This window comes from Lontra canadensis, unplaced genomic scaffold (assembly GCF_010015895.1).
Source record: "Lontra canadensis isolate GAN:19392208 unplaced genomic scaffold, GSC_riverotter_1.0 scaffold20, whole genome shotgun sequence".
Taxonomy (NCBI): Eukaryota; Metazoa; Chordata; class Mammalia; order Carnivora; family Mustelidae; genus Lontra; species Lontra canadensis.
The window spans coordinates 18,191,016-18,201,586 of record NW_022631014.1 but is presented as its reverse complement, the minus strand read 5'-3'; positions in this window follow the sequence as shown (position 1 = coordinate 18,201,586).

Here is a 10,571-nt window from a genome sequence, read left to right as displayed (position 1 = left end):
CGAGAGTCCATGAGCCATCAGGAAAGTGGGGAGCCCCTTACTGCCTTTGAGATCCTGATCTGGGCATGCTGCCACTGTGGCAGGGTGGGAAGGGGGCCTGGGTGCAGCTCCGCATTCCTTAATCAGCACTGACCCTCTGCAGCAAGCTTTTCTGACTACGAAGGAAGGTGAGAGCAAGGGAGGACCGCACTAACACTATAGCAATGCCATGGGCTGACCCTTGCTGGTGCTTATTAAGGGCCTCATACGGATCATCTCAGTTCAGTCCCAGAATGAGTGTGGACAAGGTGGGGGAGCAGCAGATGAAGAGAGGGGGCTAGATGAGTGCCTTTGGGAAGGCTGGATTGCCAGGGCTTGCTGTGGGATCAAGTAGAGCACAAGTGAGAGGGAGGATCCAAAGCCCCTCTGATAAAATATGCTAAGTAAGTTCTGGGTCTTCCCCTGAACTTGGCCCTGAACTCTTCAGCCACTACCCGGCAGTGACCCCTGGTAAAGAAAGCAAGTGCGTCCGTGTCCTTCCAGTCGCAGCTCTGCAGCAAGCGTGGAAAGGGAGCAAGCAAAGGGCGCTGTTCTTGGGACCCCCACCCTGTCTAATTCTGGCCCCTGGAACCATGTTCTCCCTCCTCCTGGTATCCACTGGCTTCTTTCTGACCTGCTGCTGCCAGGAGAGGCTGCCTGTGGGAGGCGGGAGACAGAAGGAGGCAGCTCTCGGAGAAGAGGGGAAGAAAGGCTCACTCCGTCCGGTTGTTTCTCTGGAGTACAGCTCGTGTTAGTCAGACAGACCTAGGAGACTCAGATGTCAGAGGCAGCCGTTGCCTTCGCTGCCTTGCAGAGCATAAACTCCCTTAGTGGTGTCAGTGTCCGTTTGTTATAATTACTTAGACAGCTCCCCCTCTTCATGCTCCCCCAGAACTCTGGTCCAGCACCAGGGGCCTACTCCCGTTCTCCATGGCCAGCCTGCAGGGAAGCAGCTGGTGGGGCTGGCAGGCGGACCCTTCAGACAGAGAGGAGTAGAGAAGGAGATCCAAGTGGGGCCACACTCCGCAGACGGAGGATGGACACAGACCAACCTCTTCACCTACAAGTCTCATTGAGCTCTGACAGTAGCCTGAGAGCCTAGAGGTTTCATCTTTCCCATTTTAATGCCACTCACTCAACCTGGCTGAGTTAGGGGCAAATTTTTCCAAGTCACAAAGAGAGAGTTCAGGCAGGATAACTAAGGTGGCCACTTCCTTGAAGATCTCTGCACTGTCGGGGCAGTGGAGAAACCCATTTAGAACTCACCCTTCAGAGTCCCAAGGGACCGCTGGCTACAGAATCTGGGAGTCTGGAGGCTTGGGGGACCAGGCGCCAGGATACAGGCTCCCCCAGGGGGTCACCTCTTGGGCAGCATCTGAATGATTTCTTAACAATCAAAGACGTACAACAATTCTCTTCAAGGCATGAGATTGGGAATTCCTTGAGGGAAACGGGACTACCCTTTTGTCACCTTTGTACCCACATTCTGACTCTTTAAAATCTAGCAAATACACATGCAATGAATATAATATGTAGTAATAATAATAAAAATTGAGCCATACCCATCTAAGGATCACAAATATCTCACTAAGTAGGTGTGGTCATTATCAGCCCCATTTTTTAGATGATTGCAGCTTCAAAGAGATTGTAGAATGGATCCGAGCTCACCCCAGCTATTTGGTGCCTGGATATGAGACCCAAGCAGCCTCCAGGGTCTGCCATGTTTGGGGCCAAAGAGAAAACAGAGTCCTCGCAATGAGGATGGCGTAGGGTTGGGGGAAGACTGTACTCGCAGACCCAGTGGCACCCTATCTATCTCCCACCACCTACATTTAACCATCTGTGGTCATTTTATTTTTTATTTTTTTAAAATATTTTATTTATTCATTTGACAGAGAGAGAGATCACAAGTAGGCAGAGCAGCAGGCAGAGTAAGAGGGGGAAACAGGCTCCCTGCTGAGCAGAGAGCCTGATGCAGGACTCGATTCCAAGAAATCTCGATCCTGAGATCATGACCTGAGCTGAAGGCAGAGGCTTAACCCACTGAGCCACCCAGGTGCCCTTAAGTTTTTGTTTTAATTCCAGTTTGTTAGCAGTGCTCATCATAATAAGTGCGCTCCTTAGACTCCATCACAGACTTCCCCCGTCCCCCAGGCTCCCCTCTCCGCTGACCATCAGTTTGTTCTCTATAATTAAGAGTCTGTTTCTTGATTTGTCTCTATTTTTTTTCTCTGCTTGTTGGTTTTGTTTCTTAAATTCCACATATGAGTGAGATCATATGGCATTTGTCCCTCTCTGACTGGCAATTTGCTTAGCGTTATGCTCTCCATCTCCATCCATGTTGTTGCAAATGGCAAGATTTCATTATTTTTTATGGCTGAGTAATACTCCGCTGTATGTATTTTCTTTATCCATTCATTTTCTTTATCCATTCATCTATCAATGGACACTTGAGCTGCTTCCATATCTTGCTATTGTAAATAATGCTGCTCTAAACAGGGGGATGTGTGTACACCTTTGAATTAGGGTTCTTGTATTCTTTGGGTAACTATCTAGTAGTGAAATTGCTGGATCATAAAGTTCTATTTTTAACTTCTTGAGGAAACTCCCTACTGTTTTCCACAGTGGCTACACCAGTTTGCTTTCCCACCAACAGTACAAGAGGGTTCCTTTTTTTCCACATCCTTGCCAACACTTGTTATTTCTTGTGTTTTTGACTTTAGCCATTCTGACAGGTATGAGGTGGTATCTCATTGTAGTTTGGATTTGTGTTTCCCTGATGATGAGTGATGTTGAGCATCCTTTCATGTACCTGTTGACCATCTGGATTTTTTTTTGGAGAAGTGTCTGTTCATGTCTTCTGACCATTTTTTTTTTTTTTTTTAGTACTTTGAATACAGTTTTACACTATCTTTTGGGATGTTAATTTCTTTTTTTTTAATTTTTAAATTTATTTTCAGCATAACAGTATTCATTGTTTTTGCACCACACCCAGTGCTCCATGCAATCCATGCCCTCTGCAATACCCACCACCTGACCATTTTTTAATTGCAGTATTTGCTTTTTGGGCATTGAGTTTTATAAGCTCTTTGTATATTTTAGATATCAACCCCTTGTCAGATGTGTCATTTGCAAATATCTTCTCCCATTCCGTAGGTTGCCTTTTAGTTTTGTTGGTTATTTCCTTCACTGTGCAGGAGCTTTTTATTGTGATGTAGCCCCAATAGTTTATGTTTTCTTTTGTTTCCCTTGCCTCAGGATCTGGTCATTTTAAATCCAATTTAAGCTCCATTATTTTGTTCTGGGAATGGAATACATAGGAAATGTTGTATTACCCTTCAAGGCTGATGACAGAACCATTGTATCAGTTAGAAAATTCCCACAGTTGCTTGAAGCAGAGATTCACTAAAGAGCGGTTTGAAGAATGTGTGGATCCTTTTCTCTATTGTAATGGGATGTGCAGAAGTAGGTGATTCTGAGCCAGCACAGCAGACGAATGAGTCCACTGGGCCTCACATTTTTTGCATCTTTCTGCTCTACCATCCTTAGGGTTCCATTCTTTAGCATGCCTCAAGGTCACAAGATGGCTATTAGAGCCACACCATCACATCTGTATTCCAGGCAGGAAGAAGGAGGAAGTGGGAAAGGATAAAAAAAATTACATATCAACTGAGTTAACCCCCTTTTAAGGGAGCTTTTCTAAAAGCCTCATCCAGTATTGGTCACTTATACCTCAGTGGCCAGAACTTAGTGCAAGTCCACTCTTAGCTTAAGGGTGGGTTGGAACTGTATTTGTTTTAAGGTGGGCAGTTCGGTGCCAGTAATAAGATCTGATTTCTTTTACTAAGGAAAGGAGATAGTGGACACTGGGTGAGCCCCTTACACCATTGGCTATAACTTTACTTTGTCTTGGCCTGATTCAGGTCACAATGGTCAAGGACAGCCATCAGAAGCCTTTTTAAAGAGATTAAACTTTAAGTGACTTGACCATCAGAAACTTTGAGATGAGCGTGGCCAGTTCTAAACTCTTTCCAGCAGCGTCCTCAATAGCATAGGTTGTCTGTGGCCTGGCCTCAGGTAGGAAAGCACCTAGGTATGGGGGGAAAATATGTTTGGGGGGCACCTGGGTGGCTCAGTCGGTCAAGCATCTCCCTTCGGCTAAGGTCATGATCCTGGAGTCCCAAAAGTGAGCCCTGCATCAGGCTCCCAGCTCATCAGAGTCTGCTTCTCCCTCTGCTCCTCCTACACACTCATGTTCTCTCCCCTGCCAAATAAATAAATAAAAATCTTTTAAAAAGGAAAAAATACGTTTGGTTTGGCTAAGTCCTGTCTGCTATGAGTCTCAGGGGAGCTAATGCACATAACAGCACCTCATAGAATATGGTACTGCCATTGTCCAGGACTGCACTACTAAATGGGGTCTAAGAACCAATAGCATTGGCATACCAAGAGCTTGCCAGAAATGAAAATTTTCAGCCCCATGCCAGCCCTAATGGCCAGAATCTGCATTTTAACAAGGTTCCAGGTGATCCAGGTGCATATTTAAGCTTAAGAAGCACTTCTCTGAAGAGCTGAGTGTTTGTCTCCTAAGGGAGGCCAGGTGACCAGAGACAAGTCAGCTCGCCCAGGACACTTCCTCAAGCCTAGTTAACTATCTTGAGAGATATCTGAGCTCAGTCCTCCTGCCTGTTTTAACAGCAGTACACATCAGACCTTTGCTCTGTGAGGCGTGGTCTTGTACCAAGAGCATCACCTTCGCTATGCAGAATGCAGAATCTCTGGTCCCACGCCAAAGTGGGTCATCCGCATTTTGGGCTGAGCACAGATAAACTCCCTCTGAAAGCTCAGTGACCAGCAGATCACAGGGTCAGGGAGTGTAGGGAGCCCCACCACTGGTACTGTAGATAGATGCCTAGGCTATGTCAGGAGCAGGCTCAGCCGGGGGTTCCTCATCTGGCGCTTCTCCTCTGGAGCTGGATGGGTACCTGGAGATTGTGGCAGGAGCTGCAGGTAGGGCTCTGGAGATGGCTCTGAACCATGACTCCCTCTTCCCTTTCTCTCTTCCAGGGTAGGTGGGCACAGCCGAGGGGCATGGATGTGAAGCGTGCACACCACTGAGTCAATGCCACTGGCTTTCAGCAGCAGAAGGAAGTGGAGCCTACCTTGCCAGTCTTCTTGCCACTCAACACTTGGTTATTAAAAAGAATCCTTTAGGGCTGTTTGGTGTTTGGGACTAAATAAAGCTGTGTTCCCACTCCAATTGAGCTTATAATGGAGTCTAATTTTATAAAGAAGCCGATTAATGGCTTTGTAAATATAAAAGAAAGGATCCCTGCTTTTTTTCTTGACCAGAAGGCCCCAGAAGTTAGTGCTGTAAAAATGTCAAATCTTGCTTTAAAGAATGGCAGGACTTCTCCGAGGAGAATAACAGGAAATGACTCACAGAGGGCACCCCGAGGCAGCTTCACTCTATAAAGGGGCCCCCTGCACAGTAATGTGAGGCTGCTCGCAGCTGCAGGAAGAAGGTGCCCCGCCCGCCCACGGGGGTGTGTGTGTGTGTGTGTGTGTGTCCATGCCCATGCTGTCTTCTGTAGGCTGTGTCTGTCTGTGGCGCCTGGGAACTGCTGGCATGCTGATCCACAGAGACAGAGCAGCGTGTGAGGCTGACAGCCCCCACACACAGCATTTGTTGGTTCAAGAAAACTCACCTAGAAATAATGCTGTAATAACCACATCAAGCTGCCAGCCCACACTCTTACCTGTAGTAGACTCTCTTTGGCTGTCACCTTGATCCTATTTGATGAGCAGGTGGAGACAGGGAGATGACTCTCCTGGTTTCTTGTGGATTAACTCAGGCCTGAATCTTCTATTCTGTCATCTACCCGTCCCTCATCATTCTTTCTTGCCCTTGTCCTATTGCTGCCTCAATCCCTAGGCTTGCCTTGTCCAACATCCTCACTGAGGACCACGGCTCCACCCCAGACTTCCGGGTCTCAGGTGGTGGGTGGAGAGAAAGATATTCAGATGGAACATGCTGGTACAACAACAGCATTGTTAAGATATTGAATTTTGGGGCACCTGGGTGGCTCAGTGGGTTAAAGCCTCTGCCTTCAGCTCAGGTCATGATCTCAGGGTCCTGGGATCGAGCCCCATATAGGGCTCTCTGCTCAGCGGGGAGCCTGCTTTCTCCCCCTCTCTCTGCCTACTTGTGATCTCTGCCTGTCAAATAAATAAATAAAATCTAAAAAAAAAAAAAGATACTGAATTTTTTCCATGCCAGTTGTTAAGTGGCTACTGGCTTGAGCCTCTCTATTATCCAGAAAGCAGAATCCACCTCAGATGGTTCAGGAAACATGATTAGAGCAACCATTTATGGAGGTATGGATGCCTTTGTATTAGTTATCTACTGCTGTGTAACAAATTACCCCAACATTTTCCAGCTTAAGCCAATGAACATTCATGATCTCACAGAGTCTCTGAAGGATGAGAACCTGGGAGTGGCTTAGCTGGGAGGTTCTGGCTCAGGGTGTCCCATGAGAGGGCAGTCAAGCTGTTTGCAAGGCCTACGTCATCTCAACACTTGCCTGGGCTGCAGGGCCCATGGCTAGGCTCCCTCATGGGATTGTCTGTCGCCAAGCCACAGTTCCTTGCTGGCTATTAGTTAGATGTGGGCCTCTCCCTGGGGTTGCTCATGACCTGGTGGCCTACTACCCACCGAATGAGTGACCCAAAGAGTGCAAGCCAGAGGGTACCCAAGACAGAAGGCTGCAGTCTTTCACGGTCTATTCCCCAAAGAGGCATAACATCACTTCTGCTTATTCTGTTGCCCATACAACACAAACATGGCACAGGGTGGGTGGGGGGTACTCAAGGCAATGAGTCCCAGAAGGGAAAGGTCCCTGGGGCCATCCTGGAGGCTGGGTCTGCAGGCATTAACGATGTTGAAGCACTCAGAGCCCCGCAATGGCAGGAAGCTTTTCTACCCCCAGACCCAAAGGGGTAAAGAGGAGCTAGATCTGTGGAAGGAGCATATAGCAGGACACAGCCACTGCTGGCAACATAGCCTGGAGCAAGCAGGAAGCAGGGGAAATAGCCTGACTTCTTCCTCTCCCTTCCCCTCGGTCTCCTTCAGGTACTTTGATGAAGTGAACCCAGCTGGAAGTCAGGCGGCAAGTGAGTCCAACTGATGCATCCTGAAAGGACCAAAGAAGGATGGCAGAGAGTGATCTAAGGTTAACATGTGGATAAATGGATTCTAACCATCACCCCCCAAGTGTTTTCTGGCTACCCCCTCTGCCCCAGCTTCTTCCCTGTGACCCCCAACCCCAGTTATGTCCTGTGATCCAACAGTTCAAGGGTTATGCTGGCCAAACCTCTAATCCCTACACTCACTGCCCGCACACTGACCATTCTCAAGGACCCTCTAGGACTTTGTGAGATCCACTCTGTCTGGTCAGTGCCCAAGTCTTACTGGTGTAAATATTTTGAATACCGCCTCTGATCAGGACAGACAGCAAAGGAAATAACTGGAACCAAAGCAGAGAATGATGGCCCAAGGAGAGTTCAATGAGGGAGTTCTGTCTAGAGGAGGGGGAGCCTCTGGTTCACACACTGTCCCACATTTCTGAAGCAGCCTGAACCCAGAGCTGAATCAGGCTGTTGAATCCCATGGGGAAGGGCTCCCCCGGCTCAAAAGAGCTGCTTTAAATACATAGAGTGAATCTCTCAGGACCACCAGGGCATTTTACCCATTGTGGGGCCCCAGAGATGTGATGGAAGAGCAGAAAAAGCCTCTGCTTCTGGACAGAGCCTCCTCCACACTGTGTCCGAGCTGTTTCCTGCAGAGTGATGGCATACATAGAGTGTAAGGATAGGAATCTTCTAAGGCATCTTGAAGTTAGGCAGAGAGGTTTTCTGAGGTGGAGCCCAGAGCTGCTTTGGAAGGGAACAAGAAGGGGAGGGTATTCCAGTGCAGAGGATGAAGGGGAAGAGGATGTGTGGGGCAGGAACCACCAGGATTACACAAAGGCCAGCTGAGGGATGGCAGGGCACAAACAGGACGTAATGAGTGGGTAGATGAGAGGTAAATTCCTCATCATGGTCTGCACAGGAAGACCCAGGCCCTGGGGACTGCCTGAGAGTAGCCCATGCCGGAAACCAGCTGTGGCACACCTGGGGCCAGCTGATAAGATGTCTGGGATGGCACAGGGAGTTAAATGCCATAGAGGAAAGGTGGCCAGATCACTGTAACCTGGACTGTGCTTTGCATACATCTCTGCATGTTAGTTGTAATGTGTTTATCCTCGAAAAGAACAGAAACCCATCCAGAATTTCTCCCCATTTCCCAACACTTCTGTTTTGTGGCATTTCTGCCCCTCGCCATTCCCTTCCTGATCTCTAACCAGATGGGTCTTCCCTTTCTTCTCTGCTCACCCAGTGATGGGGGACTGTGAGAATGACCAGGTGAGCACACGTCTCAGAGAGCATCCAAGGCAGCCCTTCGTTTTTACTCACATCAAAGTTAGGCCCACAAAGTTACTTGCTCAAGTTCACATAGTGATTTGGCGGCAAAGCAGAGGTCAGGACCCTGCTGCATTGTGAAGAAGGGCAGGGAAGTTTTCTCAGCATCGTGTAGAGGGAGCGGGAAAGCAGCTGCAAGCCCCAGTGGCTCTGAGAAAAGGCTGCCGTGGGGCTCATCAGAGCATTCTTAAGTGTAATTGACTTTTAGGCATTAAATTTTTACCAGAATGATCTCACAAGGTCTTTAGGGAGAAGGAAAGTGCCTGGCATTTCCTGCCTCTTGGGGCAGCGTCTGGGGTGCAGAAAAGCTCATGCTCAGGGCTGCAGTATGGAGCCGTCCCCTGGGAGGGAGAAAAGGGGTGAGGACCCAGGAGAGAATGTAGACCAGGATATAGGGTCAGTGGCCAACTGGTTCTCATTAACTCCAGGGGCGGGAGGGAGCATGGGAACTAAATGTCCACCCAACAGCCCTCTAACAGTCGTGCCTGTGCAATGGGTGCCTACGGCAGGGGTAGGGGAGAAGAAACAGGTAACTCGGCTCCTGCTCATGGGGAGAATCCCTCCCTCCCTGACCATGCTCACCCACCATTTCTTCCCTAAACCTGTCCCACCATCAGTCATGGACCTTGAGTTGGATCACTACCAATCTCAGGATAATGACCTTTTCTGATCTACACATAGTAATGACCAGTTTGTCAAGATGATGTCCGGAAGTTTTTTGAGCTTTGTCATTCCTTAACGAGGGGTTATCCCTGCTCTTATCCCAAGAGCTTCTTTCCAGGTATTGAGGCAGCCGCTCCTCCCCCCCGCAGTCAGGGTGTCACTTCCGATGAGCGGGCGCCAAGGCTTAGCAGCCACCGCTGGAAGAGCAGCAGCCACTCCCTTCAGGCTTTAGTGCTAAAATAAAGATCCAGAGGCCTATGGAGATTTATTTCCACTTAGATTCAAAAAACTCAGCTGTGTTTTTTTTTAAACAGACTTATTGACATATCATTGACATACCATGAATTGCATTTTTAGAGTGTACAATTTGATAAATTTGATATGAATTATTCACTTGTACAACCATCACCACAATCAAGATAGTGAACATATCTATGATCCCCCAAAAGTTTCCTCATGAGCCTTTATCCACCCTTTTACCAACCCTTCCTTCCCCCAGTCCCAGGTTGCTACTGATTTACTTTCTGTCACCACTGTTCAGTTTCCGTTTCTTAGAGTTTTATATAAATGGACACATACAGTGCATATCTGCTTTTATCCAGTTTCTTTTGCCTAGAATAATCCTTGGAGCATCATTCATGTCCTCACTTGTATAAATAGTTCACTCCTTTGAATCGAGTAGTACAGCTTTGGATGGATGTACCACAATTTATTTATCCATTCGCCTGTGAATGGACATTTGACTTTCCCCATTCCTTTCTCTTTTCATTTTTCTAATAAATGCGAGGTGGTATCTCACTGAGATTTTAATTTGCATTTGCCTATTGACTAATGACACTGAACATCTTTTCATGTTCTTCCTTATCCGTCCTTCAAAATCACTCACACATTTTTATTAGATTGCTTTTCTTCTTATTATTGAGTTGCAAGAATCCTTTGCATATTCTAGGTGCAAGTCGTTTGTCTGGTATATGTTTTTCAGGTACCTTCTCCCAGTCTGTGGCTTGCCTTTTCATTTCCTTTTTTTTTTTTTTAAATAAGTTTCTTCATAGCATTTTTTGTTTGCCTTTTCATTTTCCTAACAGTGTCTTTTAAGAACAAATGTGTTTAAGTCTGAAGTCCAGAAATACTATATCCAGCAAAACTGTTCTTCAGAAATGAAGGAGAGATAAAGGCATAAACAAAAGTTAGAGGAGTTCATCCCTAGACCTGCCATAAGAAATGCTAAATGGAGTTCTCAGGTTGAAATGGAGGAATGCTAAGGGCCAACAGGAAAACATTTGAAAGTTTAAAATTCACTGGTAAAGGTACATATATAGTCAAATTCAGAACAGCCTAACACTAACGGTAGTGCATATATCACTTTTATT